Genomic DNA, 15,940 nt, shown 5'->3' with positions numbered 1-15,940 from the left:
GATCTCAGGGTCCTGGGATCGAGGCCCGCATCGGGCTCTCTGCTCAGCAGGGAGCCTGCTTCCCTCTCTCTCTCTCTCTCTGCCTGCCTCTCCGTCTACTTGTGATCTCTCTCTGTCAAATAAATAAATAAAATCTTTAAAAAAAAAAAAAAAGTAAACCCTTTTGCATTATCCATTATTATTGTTTGATTTTTTTCTACCAAATTTTTTTTAAATTTAAACATGTAGTTTAAATATGTAGCTAATATTCTTCTGTCCATTTTGGGAATTGTGCTTGTTAAAATTGTCAGAGGGTCTAATTAAATAATATCAGTGAAAAATAAAAGGTAATATAACTATCCTAGCATTAATTAATTTGGACATTTAAAAAATCAGATAATTACTGACTTTCCCCAACTGCCAAATTTTTAGGAAAGTACTTCTTTTACATCTCAATTTATTCAGCTCAGCTAAGGGTTTCTGAGGTGACTTCCATCACCATGAGGCAGTCTGCTAAAGCATAAACATCCTTGTCAATAGCTGAAGTTATACTGCAAACAAAGCTCTAAAGTTCTTTCCCATGATATTAAAGGTAAGTAAAACTGGCTGTAATTCTTTTTTATGGACTAGAGTGTATTTGTGACAAGTAACATTAGATAACAATTTTGGAGATAAGTTTCCAGTATCACTTTCATTAATGTGTTTGTTTGTTTGTTTTTAAGATTTTATTTATTTGACAGAGAGATCACAAGTAGGCAGAGAGGCAGTCAGAGAGAGGGGGAAGCAGGCTCACTGCTGAGCAGTGCTGGCTCGATCCCAGGACCCTGAGATCAAGACCTGAGCCGAAGGCAGAGGCTTAACCCACTGAGCCACCCAGGTGCCCCTCATTAATGTGTTTTATTTGTAGATCCTTTATGAGTACCTCAAAAGTAGTGTGCTATTGTTGAAATGACATTGTTCTATGAGAACTTGCATAAAAGACATCTGTATGCCTGCTATAACTAGTAGTCTAGATTATAGAAGGCCTTTAAGGTTGACTGGGGCTACAAAACCTAGCAAACCATTGACTTTCAAAAAAGGGACACTAGGAAAGTGTTTTAAGGAACAGACAATAGTAGGAAGGCTGGCCCACATGGAAACCGGCTACCAAGTTGCAATAATTCAGGCATGAGTTGTAATAAGGACTAGGGAAGAAGGGCCAATAAGTAGCAAAAGGAATAGGTGTAGGAAATATTTTGCAAGAAGTACCTACGGAATTAATCTACTAAAAGGGAAATTATGAAAAGCAAAGGAAGAAGACTCCATTTTTCAGGCATGAAAAGACTAGTGGTGTCACAAGAATAAGTAAGTTGGGAAAGGGAGCTAATTTGGGAAGGATGGGTGTTTAGTATTTTGGAGATTAAATGTCCAGACTACACCAAAAAACTGCTAGAAGCTATGAATGAATTCAGTAAGGTCATGGGATACAAAATCAACATACAGAAATCTGTTGCATTTCTATACACTAATAATGAAGTAGCTGAAAGAGAAATTAAGAAAACAATTCCATTTCTTATTGCATCAAAAAGAGTAAAGTACCTAGGAATAAACTTAACCAAGGAGGTGGAAGACCTGTACTCTGGAAACTATAAAACATCAGTGAGAGTAACTGAAGATGACACAAACAATTGGAAAGATATTTTATGCTTATGGATTGGGAGAACAAATATTGTTAACATACTACCCAAAGCAATCTATAGATCTAATGCAATCCCTATCAAAATAACAACAACATTGTTCACGGAACTAGAACAAATACGAAAATTTGTATGGAACACAAAAAACCCGAAATAGCTTTTTTTCGTGGCACCTCAGAGGCGGTAGGCTGCTTCAGGATGAAGCTGAACATCTCTTTCCCAGCTACTGGCTGCCAGAAACTCATTGAAGTGGACAATGAACGCAAACTTTGTACCTTTTATGAGAAGCGTATGGCCACAGAAGTTGCTGCTGACACCCTCGGTGAAGAATGGAAGGGTTATGTGGTCCGAATCGGTGGCAATGACAAACAAGGCTTTCCCATGAAGCAGGGTGTCTTGACCCATGGCCATGTCCACCTGCTGCTGAGTAAGGGGCATTCCTGCTACAGACCAAGGAGGACGAGAGAGAGAAAGTGCAAATCTGTTCGGGGTTGCATCATGGATGCCAATCTCAGTGTTCTCTACTTGGTTATTGTAAAGAAAGGGGAGAAGGATATTCCTGCTGATACTACTGTGCCTTGATGCCTGGGGCCCAAAAGAGCCAGCAGAATCCGCAAACTCTTCAATCTCTCTAAAGAAGATGATGTCCGCCAGTATGTTGTGAGAAAGCCCTTAAACAAAGAAGGTAAGAAACCTAGAACCAAAACGCCCAAGATACAGCGTCTTGTTACTCCATGTGTCCTCCAACACAAATGTTGGCGTATTGCTTTGAAGAAACAGTGCACCAAGAAAAACAAGGAAAAGGCTGCAGAATATGCTAAACTTTTGGCCAAGAGAATGGAGGAGGCCAAAGAAAAACGCCAGGAACAGATTGCCAAGAGACGGAGGCTGTCCTCTCTGAGAGCTTCTACCTCTAAGTGTGAGTCCAGTCAAAAATGAGATTTTCTGGGGCGCCTGGGTGGCTCAGTGGGTTGAGCCGCTGCCTTCGGCTCAGGTCATGATCCCAGGTCCTGGGTTCAAGCCCCACATCGGGCTTTCTGCTCAGCAGGGAGCCTGCTTCCTCCTCTCTCTCTGCCTGCCTCTCTGCCTACTTGTGATTTCTCTCTGTCAAATAAATAAATAAAATCTTTAAAAAAAAAAATGACCCAAAATAGCCAAAGCAATCTTGAAAAAACAAAACTGGAAGTATCACAATCCCAAGATTTCAAGAAATACCACAAGGCTATAGTAATCAAAACAATATGGAATGGTACAAAAATAGACACATAGATCAAAAGGACAGAATAGAGAGCCCAGAAATAAGCCCACAATTACATGGTTAATAACAAAAAAAGGCAAGAATATACAATGGGGCAAAAGACAGTCTATTCAAATGATATTTGGAAAATTGGATAGCTGCATGCAAAAAAAGGAAACTGGACCACTTTCTTATACACAAACTCAAAATGAATTAAAGCTCTAAATGAGTGACCTTAAACCATAAAAATCCTGGAAGAGAGCATAGACAGTATTTCTCTGACATGAGCCATAGTGACATTTTTCTAGATATGTCTTCTAAGGCAAGGGAATCAAAAGCAAAAGTAAACTATTGGGACTACATCAAAATAAGAAAGCTTCTGCACAGCAAACTATCAACAAAACAAAAAGACAACCTACAGAATGGGAGAAGGTATTTGCAAATGATATATCTGATAAGGGAACAATATAAAAAATATATAAAGAATTTACACAACACCCAAAAGCAAATAATCCAGTTTAAAAATGGGGAGAAGATGGGGCACCTGGGTGGCTCAGTGGGTTGAGCATCTGCCTTCAGCTCAGGTCATGATCTCAGAGTCCTGGGATCAAGCCCCACATCGGGCTTGCTGCTTGGTGGGGAGCCTGCTTCCCCCTCTGCCTGTCTCTCTGCCTACTTGTGAGCTCCTCAATCTGTCAAAAAAAATAAATCTTCAAAAAAAAAGGGCAGAAGACATGAACAGACATTTCTCCAGAGAAGACATACAGATGGCCAACAGACACATAAGAAGATTCTCAGCATCACTCATCATCAGGGAAATGCGAATCAAAACAAGTGTTGGCAAGGATGTGGAGGAAAGGGAACTCTTTTGCACTTTGGTGGGAATGCAAACTGGTGCAGCTACTGTGGAAAACAGTATGGAGTTTCCTCAAAAAGTTAAAAATAGAAATACCATATGATCCAGTAATTCCACTGCTGGGTACTCACCCAAAGAATACAAAAACACTAATTCAAAAAGATACATGCACCCAGATATTTATTGCACCATTATTTACAATAGCCAAATCATGGAAGCAAACCAAGTCCATTGATAGGTGAATGGATAAAGAAGTGGTATATAGGGGTGTGTGTGTGTGTGTGTGTGTGTGTGTGTGTGTCCCGTGGAATATTACCCTGCCATAAAAAAGAATGAAATCTTGCCATTTGCAACAACTTGGGTGGATCTAAAGGGCATAATGCTAACTGAAATAAAAGAGAAAAACAAATACCATATGATTTCACTCGTGGAATTTGAGAAAACCAATGAACAAGGAAAAAAAGAACCAAAAAACAAACAAAACACTCAAATATAGAGAACTGGTGGTTACCAGAAAAGAGGTCAGGGGCAGTGGTTGAAATAGGTGGAGGGGTTTAAGAGTACCCACCGGAATGAGCACTGAGTAATGTATAGAATTGTTGAACAACTATATTGCACAACTGAAACTAATATAACACCGTATATTATGCTGGAATTTTTAAAAATGTAAATATCCAGTAAGCACATAAAAATGTAATAATAGTCTCTATTGAGTATATTGTTTACTAGGGTACCTCCGTTTATCTCATTCAGGCATCATCAAAACTCTATGATGGTACTGTTGTTTTAGTAAGAAAAAAGAATTGACAACAGATTTAGAAGTTGATAATTAAAATCCTGAGACTGAATTAATTACCTTGAATTATTTGAAAGACAAGATGTAATGGAAGACAGACAGAAGATCAAGTCTTGAATATTACCATATAATAGGAGAGAAAAGGCAGAGTGGTCAGAAGAGAAGTAAGATAGTATAATTCATTTCTGTGGTGCTCTACAATATATTAAGTACTTTTATAGATACTAATTTATTAGAACCTCTGAATTGTGAAGATGGCATTACCTCATTTTATTTTTTTTTTAAGATTTATTTATTCATTTCGGAGAGAAAAAGTGTGTGCATGGGGGAGGGGCAGAGGGAGAGCGAGATTCCCAAGCAGACTCCACACTCAGTGGGGAGTCCAACATGGGGTTCAATCCAACAACCCTGAGATCATGACTTGAGCCAAAGTTGAGAGTCAGATGCTCAATTAACTGAGCCACCCAGGCTCCCCTATCCTCATTTTAAGTAAGAAATCAACCTCAGGGAGCACCTGGGTGGCCCAATCATTAAGTGGCTGCCTTTGGCTCAGGTCATGATCGTAGGATCCTGGGATCAAGCCCCACGTCGGGCTCCATGCTCGGCGGGGATTCTGCTTCTCCTTCTCCCTTTGCCTACCACTCTGCCTGATTGTGCTTGTTCTCTCTCTCTCTCTCTCTTTTCCTCTCTCTCTCTGTCAAATCTTTTAAAATCTTTTAAAAAATTAAAAGGTCAGTGTATGTTAACTGTAGACTAGAAGCAGAGAATAGTAAACTCAAATCAGACCTGAAGAAATTATACAGTGTATCAAGAGCTAAGGAAATAGGAGAGGTTGTGAGACAGTAGAATAAGAAGCTGCTACATGAGTCTAATAGGAATTCCAGAAGGAAAGAATTAAAAGAATGGGAGAGATTATATTCAAAGAGATAATGACAATATTATCTACAATACATTAAAGACATGAATCCTCAAAGTCAAGAAACAGTTCACATAAATTTAAATCTCTTCTGGACACATCATGTTAATACTTTAGAACACCAAAGACAAAGAAATCTTAAAAGCAGAGGAAAGATACTGTCCCACAGAGGAATAAGAACCAAAAAATGACAATGGACTTAAAACAGAGGTCAGAAAAAAAGGGAGTATCTTCAAAGTGCTGAAGAATCCTTGCTAATTTCTAATACAAGAGTATTATTTCTCTACTTGGTGTTTTTGAATTTTTCCCAGAAAAACCTTATTTTAAAAATTGAAAAACACTGAGAAATAAATGACAGTCAACCCAGAATTCTGTTATTTAACTGTTACTTAAGAGTGAAGGCAAAGATAAAAGATTGAAAACCCAACATGTCAAAACCTGTGACTTCCTGCTAAATTAGTACATACAGTGCATAGATGGAAGGAAAAGAAGAAAGGCTAAAAATGGGCTAACAATCTAAGTTATGAAAATAACAAAGAATACTTCTAAAAGGATAATTTTTAAAGGACAATACCAGTGGAAATGTATATTTTAAAAAATGAAAGGAGTAACAACACCCAAAGTTGGCTTTGAGGAAGGAAGGAAGGGAGGGAAAGACAAAACCCTGGGTAAGAAATAGTTTAAAAACTGAAAGAAAGGATTATGGTTGGTATACTTTTCTGTTTATAATGTTCTACTTGAATAAACAGGTAAACAATCTTAGGGAGGAAAGGGGATTAAATTCAGCAGAGATATAAAATAATAGAATAACAACTCCATTGAAATAACTGAAGAACTTGATAAAGAGATAATTTTTTTTAGAAAATAGAATTCTAAAATTCAAAACTATGTGGAGAATAAACAACATGGCACCAAAACCAGACAGGGGTGTCACAAGAAAATAGAGGTCCCTGTGCCTTATGAACATAGATACAGAAATCTTCTCCAACAAAATATTAGCCAACCAAATTCAACAAGACATTAAAAGAATCATACAGGGGCATCTGGTGACTCAGTCAGTTAAGCATCTGACTCTTGGTTTCAGCTCAGGTCATGATCTCAGGGTCCTGAGATCCAGTCCCATGTTGGGCTCCACACTCAGTGTGGATCCTGCTTGTCTCTCTCCCTCTGCTCCTCCCCCTGCACTCACATTTGCTTTATGTTTCTCTCTCTCTCATAAATAAAAATAAAGTCTTAAAAAAAAAAAGAATCATACTTCATGATTAAGTGGGATTTATTCCAGGCATGCAAGTCAATGCGATAGGCCACATTAAAAAATGAATAGTAAAAATCACATGATCATCCCAAAAGATGCTGGAAAAAGCATTTGACAAAATTCAACATCCATTTATGATAAAACCTCTCAAAGTGAGTATACAAGAAAAACTACCTGAATATAATAAAGGTCATATCTGACAAGCCCACAACTAACATCATACTCAGGAGTGAAAAGCTGAAAGTTTTTTCTGTAAGATCAGGAACAAGGTAAAGATGCCAGTCTGCTCTTTTATTCAACATAGTACTGGAATTCCTAACCAGAGCAACTAGGCAAGACAAAGAAATAAAAGGCATCCAGATTGCAAAGGAAGAAGTGAAATTGTCACAACATACAGATGACATAATATACAAAACCCAATCCTAAGACTCAACCAAAAAAAAAACCTTTGAGAACTAATAATTGAAATCAGTAAAGTTGCAGGTTACAAAATGAATACACAAAGATCTTTTGCCTTTCTATACACTAACAATGAAGAAAGAAATTAAGAAAGCCATCACATTTATAGTTGCATCAACAAGAATAAAATTTAAAAAAATAAATAATTTAAAAATTTTTTAAAAAGAATAAAATACCTGGGAATAAACTTAACCAAGGAGGCAAAAAACCTATATGCTGAAAACTATACAATGTTGATGAAAGAAACCGAAGAAGACACAAATAAATGGAAAGATACTCTGTGCTCACAAGCTGGAAGAATAAAGATTGTTAAAATGTCCATACTACCCAAAGCAATCTATAGACTCAATGCAATGCCTACAAAATTTCACAGAAATAGAAAACACAATTCTAAAATTTGTGTGGAAACACAAAAGACCCCAAATAGCTAAAACAATCTTGAGAAAGAAGAGCAAAGCTGAGGCATCATTCTCCTTGATTTCAAATTACATTACAAAGCTATAATTGAAACAGTATGATATGTCATAAAAACAGACACATCAATGGAACACAATTGAGAGCCCAGAAGTACAGTATGCACATAAGGTCAATTAATTTACAACAAGGAAGCCAAGAATATACAATGGGGAAAGGACAATAATTTCTTCAAGAAATGGTGTTGGGAGAACTGGAGGGTCACAAGCAAGAGAACGAAATGACCACTATCTTAAACCATAAACTAAAATTAACTCATAAAATTCTTAGAAGAAAACATAGGCAGTAAGCTCTTGACATCAGTGTTGATGATGAGTTTTTGGATTTGACATCAAAGGCAAAGGCAGCAAAAGTGAAAATAAACCAGTGCTGGGTTGCCTAGGTGGCTCAGTTGGTTGGGCTACAGCCTCTCACTCAGGTCGTGATTCTGGAGTCCTGGGATCGAGTCCTGCATCGGGCTCCCTGCTCAGCAGGGAGTCTGCTTCTCCCTCTGATCCTCTCCCTTCTCATGCTCTCCCTCCCACTCTTTCTCTCTCCTTTAAAGAAATAAAATCTTAAAAACATAAAATAATAAACCAGTGGGACTACATCAAACTGAAAGGTTTCTGCTCAGCAAAGAAAACCATCAACAAAATGAAAAGTCAATCTATAGAATGGGAAAAAGATATTTGCAAATCATATGTCTGATCAGGAGAAATATCCAAAATATATCAGGAACTCATACAAAGTAAGTATAAGAACTCCTACTCAATAGTGAAAACCCAAAATCTGATAGAAAAATAGCAGAGGAACCAAATAGACATTTTTTCAAAGAAGACATAAAGATGGCCAATATCACAAGTCATCAAGGAAATGCAAATTAAAACCACGATGAGATACCACTTTTGAATGGCTATTATCAGAAGGAAATAATGGGGATAATGTGGAGAAATGTGAGAATGTGGAGAAAAAGGGAACCCTTGTGCACTGTTGGGAATGTACATTGGTGTGGCCATTGTGGAGAACTATATCGGGGTTCCTCAAAAAAAAAAAAAGAGAAATACCATATGATCCACAACTCTACTTCTGGGTATTTATCCAAAGAAAATTAAAACACTGACTTGAAAAAAATAGATGTACCCTCATGTTCATTACAGCATTACTTAGAGTAGCCAGTCTACGGAGATAACCTTGGTGTTCTTAGATGGATGAATGTGTGTATACATCCAGTGTGTATATATACACATAACGGAGTACATAAAAAGTGAAGAAAATCTTGCTATTTGTGACAACATGGATGAACCTTGAGGGCATTATGCTAAATGAAATAAGTCAGACCTAGACAAATACTGTATGATCTCACTTTTATTTGGAATCTTCATAAAATAAAAACATACCCTGAGCTCATAGATACAGAGAACAGACTGATAGTTGCCAGACAGAGGGGTGTGGGGAGACGGTCAAAATGGGTAAAAGGGGTCAAAATGTACAAACTTGCAATCCAGTGGGGATATAACATACAGCATGCGACTATTAGTTAATAATATTGCACTGCATATATGAAAGGTGCTAAGGGAATAAATATTAAAAGTTCTTATCCTAAGAAAAAGATGTGATAACCATGTATGGTGATGGATATTAACTGGACTTCCTGTGGTGATCATTTTGCAGTATGTACAAATATTAAATCGTTATGTTGTACACCTGAAACTAATTTCATGTTAAATGTCAATGATAACTCAATAAAACAAAAAGCACTGGGTAAAAGATGCATTCATTTTCTTTTTTTCTTTTTTTTTAATATTTTATTTATTTATTTGAGAGAGAGACAGTGAGAGAGAGCATGAGCGAGGAGAAGGTCAGAGGGAGAAGCAGACTCCTCGTGGAGCTGGGAGCCCAATGCGGTACTTGATCCTGGAACCCCAGGATCATGACCTGAGCCGAAGGCAGTCGCCCAACCAACTGAGCCACCCAGGCGCCCAGATGCATTCATTTTCTATTTGTACAACAAATTACCACAAACTTATCACCTTACAATAATACCTATTTATTATCTCGGTTTTTTAGAAGTCTGGGCATGGCAGTGCTGGCTTCTGCTTTAAGTCTCACAGGCTGAAATCAAGCTGTTGGCTGGGCCTGTAATCCCACTCGAGGCTTCATATCCTCTTCCCAACTCACTGCTATTTACAGAATTCAGTTTCCTAGAGTTCTAGGGCTGAGGTCACTCAAACAGCATGACCAAATTCCTGTCCCCTTATGTTACTTCTCATGAGGCTATTCATACTCTTAAATAATTGCAAATATTTGTAGCAAGAGCAGATGTAGTTGACTAGTATTTGAAATAAATGGCCAGGGATTTGATGCCCTAAAATGCCATTGTGGACCGGTTTCTCTAACATTCATCACGCTTCTGAGATCCACTCTTTCATTTGAGTTAAATATAAATACTCCTTTGGACAGAGGAAAGGTGTCGATCTAGCACTACATTGTACTCCTTCAAGACAAACCAAAATAGACCCAATTTAAGCAACTCCTTTCAAAGTATAGAACTTCTTTCTAAAACTTACAAGAACAACTGTTGTATCTTCCTAAATGGAAAGTCTACTACAAAAATTGTATTTAGAAGGAGAGTCACAGTTAGGAATTTTTTAATAATTTCAAGATCTTAAGATCAAATCTAACTGTAAATTAGATTATGTTCTAGTTGATGAACACGCAGAAGCTACTAAGAAATTCACTACAAAAGCATTGCCTGGAAACCGAGTGAATATTAACTTTTTTTTTTTTTTTTTTTTAAAGATTTCATTCATCCACTTGACAGAGAGAAATCACAAGTAGGCAGAGAGGCAGGCAGAGAGAGAGGAGGAAGCAGGCTCCCCGCCGAGCAGAAAGCCCGACGCGGAGCTCGAACCCAGGACCTGGGATCATGACCCGAGCCGAAGGCAGCGGCTCAACCCACTGAGCCACCCAGGCGCCCCCCGAGTGAATATTAAAACAAGAATTAAAATGATTTATGTTCTAATCATAACTATGTAAAAAGATGCATAGGATAAGATGAAATAAATATATTTTAAAGGAAAATAAAACTAGTGCTTTCCCAATTAACTTTTTTTAATTTTGGAATTCTATGTTTGTTATTGTTGGGGAGAACTTCAGGATGGCAGGTAGAGCTAACGTAGAACGAAACCCTATCTCTTCCCCATACGTAAAAATAGATATATAATATGTGAATTTTTTTTTAGAGAGTGTGCAGCAGGGGGAAGGGGCAGAGGGAGAGAGAGAATTTCAAGCAGGCTCCTCACCTGGCGTGAGCCCAACATGGGGCTCAGTCTCACAACCCTGAGATCATGACCTGAGCTGAAATCAAGAGTTGGACGCTTAACCCACTTGAGCCACCCAAGCACCCCAATATTTGAAATATGTTAATACCTAGTGGAGTTATAAAGACCAGTGCCATGAAAAAGAAGAATCCCATTCCCACAGCAGAGAGTTGGATTTGAAGTTAGATGTCCTTTGGAGCTCTCCTGACATTATATGGCAGACTTCCGGTATACCTGCCAGTCAGAATGGCTGGTGTGGGGGAGTGCCCAGCCTGAGAACACAGCCCCGCACAGCAGGCTGACATGGCCAGTGACCATCAGAAAGTCCTTGTGGCCTCTTAGCTCTCTCTTCGTCTTAAGCTCTCCTCGGACTCTGTAACCAGATGCCATTGCCACAGGCAGTCAGCTGGGCCGGCGTGCTCTGGGTCACCTAACATCACCTGCCATCACCCTTACCAAAGAGGCTCCAGATCTAGGACCTTCTCACCAGCCCGCCTCCTGCTACAAGAGGAAGCGGCCCAGGCACAGTGTGCACAGCCTGGGGCTGGGGCTTCTCCAATAGACAGATTTTGGTTCTTTGCCCATCTGGGCAGCCAGGGGAGGAAGGCAATGTATTCAATCACTGATTTAGAAGAGCTCTTTCAACTGTGTAAAAGTAAGTTTGGGTACACTGGAGGGAAAGCCCCAAGTCCACCAAGCTGGGGCTTGGGATAGAGTCCTGGGGTAAACGTGTGGTTCTCAAAAGCCCTCAAAGTTGGTTTGTTTCTTGCCAATGGCCCTGACCCTGTGCACTCCTCCAGCATCTGCTGTGGGGTCCCAGGGGCATCTTTGTCGGTGAGGTTAGGGGAGGAGTTAGCATAAATTTGGAATATATTGGGTGATTTCAGGACTTTGCTGAGCCTGTTTGTTTCCCCAAGGGTCATAAGATCAGGTGATTTTGTTTCATGGAAGTCTAGAAGGGACGGGGGAAAGCAGACTGAGCTGTCGTAGGTGCTCCAGTCTGAAAAACAGTAGATGCTGGGGAGTGGGGGAGTTGGATGACATGAGATGACAGAGAATGGGGCTTATTTGAAAGGGGAACAGGCTTTGGGTGGCAGTAAAGATGGCTGGAGTTGGGGGAAGTTATGGGGTCCCTGCCCATCTTACCCCCACTTCTCAGCAAAGTCAAACAACATCACAAAATGATGAAAGTGCTGGGAGTTCTTAGGACAATGGAGAAGGGATGGAGCCTCACCCAGGGGTCTGATCTGCACCTGAACCAAGCAGAAGGGGGAAAGCGAATGAGAGAGCCTACATAGCTCCTCTGTTATGTAGCATTTTCAAGCAGAATTATCACTGATTCTAAAAGAAAAAATGTGGGGCGCCTGGGTGGCTCAGTGGGTTAAGCCGCTGCCTTCAGCTCAGGTCATGATCTCAGGGTCCTGGGATCGAGTCCCGCATCGGGCTCTCTGCTCAGCAGGGAGCCTGCTTCCCTTCCTCTCTCTCTGCCTGCCTCTCTGCCTGCTTGTGATATCTGTCTGTCAAATAAATAAATAAATAAATCTTTTAAAAAAAATAAAAGAAAAAATGTGCTTGTACTTATATCTGCTATTTATCAAGCATTCTATACCAAAACCTTCCCAACATTAAAAAAATTTTTTTTGTTCACCCTAATGGTCTTGGGAGACAAATATTGGCATTATGGGCAGAAGAGCCTCGGTTTAGAGTGGGAGAAGCTTGTCCAAGGTCATGGAGCTGGTAATCAGCAGACTTGGGGTTGCAACCCAGGATGGACACAGAGGGAAAGGAAGTCTTTGGGTTCTTATATAAAATCCTATTTTGCTATTTCTAATGAGAGAAAATGTATTTTTTTTTTTTTTACCTAAATAGTTATTCTAGCTGGGAGTACTTTCAAAAGAGATCCATAATGTTGGTTTCTAATAAAGTTAGGGTTTTTTTTTTTTTTTAAGATTTATTTATTCGAGAGAGAGCTTGCATGGGGGTTGTGTGGAGGGGCAGTATGAGACGGAGAGAGAATCCCAGGCAGACTCCATGCTGTGGGGGAAGCCAATGTGGGGCTCCACCTCAGGGCGCTGAGACCATCACCTGAGCTGAAAGTAGGAGCAGAATGCTTAACTGACTAAGCCACCCAGGTGCCTGGTTTTAATTAAGTAATGAATTTGTTGCAGACTTAGTATGTTTACCTTAGGAGTGGTAGGCACTTTTAAATAAGGAGGTTTTAAAAAAGCACTTTTAAATAAGGAGGTAAAAAAAAAACAGTCAATATTTTTCATTTAAAAGGGAATTTGATTTTTTTTTAATTGTATTTATTTAAGTTAACAGAGCACAAGCAGGGGGAACAGCAGGCAGAGGGAGAGGGAGAAGTAGGCTCCCCCCAGATGTAGGACTCGATCCCCGGACTCTGGGATCATGACCTGAGCTGAAGGCAGACGCTAAACCAATTGAGCCACCAGGGCACCCCAAAGGGATTTTGATGTTTTAAATACAAAATTTTCATTTTATAAGAAAGGTATAAGCATTGTAAACACAAAGTGGTCTCTCAGGCAACATTCATGCTTCTCTTCCTCAGAGGGCCTGCCTCCTGCATCATGCCATTTCCTGGGTCCTTTAGAGGGGAGAAAAAAAGAGACCTACTCATTTCCACTATATTTAAAGACAGATGGAACAGTGTGCAACACTTAGGGAAAGCACAGTTTTCATTTATACCATCACTAGTCCAGAAAATTGGAGTTAGTCAGAAAGTAAATATTAGGACTGAAATGCAGCTGGTATCATGTTTACTTTTCAGTACATTTTCCTTCTGAAAGGAATCAAGTGAAAATTTTACTTTTGAATTAATTGAACAAAACACCACCTGGTGGTAGATGGATATATTTTGAAAGTCCAGGGAACATCAGTTTCTTGTAGAAAATCTGGGATCCATTCACTCAGTTTGTTGTTGCTTTTTTTTTTTTTAACCAGGAAACTTTAGTTTAATATTAAAACATTAAAGAGCTTACATAATTGGGGTTTGGGGAGGGCTTACGACTGTAAAAACCTGGGTAGATAAAATCCTGTCGCGCCAAATGTCATAGAACACTCCTTTCTTTATGCATGTGTTCCAATGTAGTGCTTATAGCCAGTGGGATAAATACAGTCTCCACTGTGAAGCCCCCCCAAATATCCTTCCCACATTTCAAGTTTTTCATTTTCAAAACAGCATGTGATGATAGTTTGCCTTCTTAGATAGATCAGTGAGTGCGGCAGTACACCTTCTCAGTGAACACCCAACCATCCGCCCCGTGTCACCTCCAGCCCTTTATACACATCCCATCTCTCTGAAGGAGATGGCCCTGCCTATGACTCCACAGAAGAGAATCCAGCAGCTGGGAATGTACCCAGCTTCCCACCAACAATTCTACACACGAACAACCGCACCCACTCTCTCCTTCCCTCTTGCTTTCCGAGCTCCAGCCTAATGCTCCCATCTGAATCTGGGCATCTCTCCTCAGTCCCCTCTGGTGGACCATCTCAAGATGGTCTCCCCTCTGCCTTCTCCAGTTCCTTCCCCATTGACTCCTCAGACTCTGGCTCTGTGAGGATGGGATGTTTCTCCCACCCTAAGAGCAGACAAACCTCAGACTTACTCAGTGACCACTTCTGTCTTTAGCCTCTTTTTCTTCTTTACAGGCTGTCAGCACCCAGTGCTTCACCTGCCTTCACTTCTTAGCCAGGGAGAATGCGGGCCCGCAAGCCCTCTCTGGAGCATTTGCTCAAGGGGTCATTCCTTTCTTACCTTTATGTATTTATTTGACAGAGATCACAAGTAGGGAGAGAAGCAGGCAGAGAGAGAGAGGAAGGGAAGCAGGCTCCCTGCTGAGCAGAAAGCCCAATGCGGGGCTCGATCTCAGGACCCTGGGATCATGACCTGAGCTGAAGGGAGAGGCTTTAACCCACTGAGCCACGCAGGTGCCCCTACAACGAGCACTTTAAATGAGTGATCTCATTTCATCCTCACCACAAATTCATGAATAAAGCCCTATTCATTTTCTCTATTTTACAAATTATAACTGAGTCTCTAGCCAGATAAATAATTTTCCCAAGGTCACACAGTTAGAAAGGAACAGAGCTAGAATTTGGTGATGGGGTAATGTTTAATAAGAAATCACATGCTTTTCATTTCTTTCCCCTAGCCCTCACCCCGAACCCTCAAGCAGCATAGTTTTCTAAGCGCATGCCCTACAGAGGGATGATGGATCCAGTTTAGAGCAAAGAAGTTCTAGCTCAATTTTGACTTTCAAAAGAGACATTTTAGAGCCTGATGGAGAAAAGATAGTAGTGAGAGGCCTGGCTTTCCACTGCAAGAATGAAGCACTTGAATGAGACAGGGATTCTCACGATGCCTCCAAACACAGAGAATTACACAAAGAAAATTAATTATAGAGCATCCGAAGAGCCGCTGAGAAAAGCAACTGCAGGATGGGACATACAGTCATGCCTTCCGGGTTAGGAAGGGGCTTGGAGAGATTTGGGGGCTGGTGAGTACCCAACACGTGTGAGGGTCTGTTCCCTGACCCCCACTTTGGGGCCAATATTCTGATGTACAGGAGTGACGACAACCCGCAGAGCACGTGGGCTTGCTTCCTGCTTTCCCGGGCAGGGCAAAGACAGCTGCAACCGTCCTAGCAATGGCTGTGTTGAGGATGGTGCCAGAACAACACCATCTCAGGAAACGGGTCAGCAGTGGATGAGAGGACTGTTTGCATGCCTGTGACCTGGAGCAGCATCACAGGGGCCCAGACCCTTCAGAATAGAACAAGGAATGCAGCGAGAACGTCTTGGACTCCGAAGAAGGGACACAGAGGTTTTGAGAGACTCGAGAGCCTGAAAAAGTGGTTGGGTCAGGACAATGGGAGGCAAGACTCACCAATGTCCGTGGACACTGGCACAAGGCCAGGGAGCTCCAGCCCATAAGAGAGACAAGACCTCGGGATATCAACAAACACAAGATGAC

General features: G+C 40.5%; 1 pseudogene; it reads left to right on the top strand.

The window, feature by feature from the left end:
- Window positions 1-1,752: 1,752 nt before the first annotated feature.
- Window positions 1,753-2,602, top strand: LOC125096021 (40S ribosomal protein S6-like; annotated as a pseudogene).
- Window positions 2,603-15,940: the final 13,338 nt, after the last annotated feature.

The sequence above is a fragment of the Lutra lutra genome, chromosome 3 (genome assembly GCF_902655055.1).
Source record: "Lutra lutra chromosome 3, mLutLut1.2, whole genome shotgun sequence".
In the NCBI taxonomy this organism is placed as follows: Eukaryota; Metazoa; Chordata; class Mammalia; order Carnivora; family Mustelidae; genus Lutra; species Lutra lutra.
The sequence above is the reverse complement of the archived record's forward strand: the minus strand, read 5'-3'. Positions and strand labels throughout refer to the sequence as shown.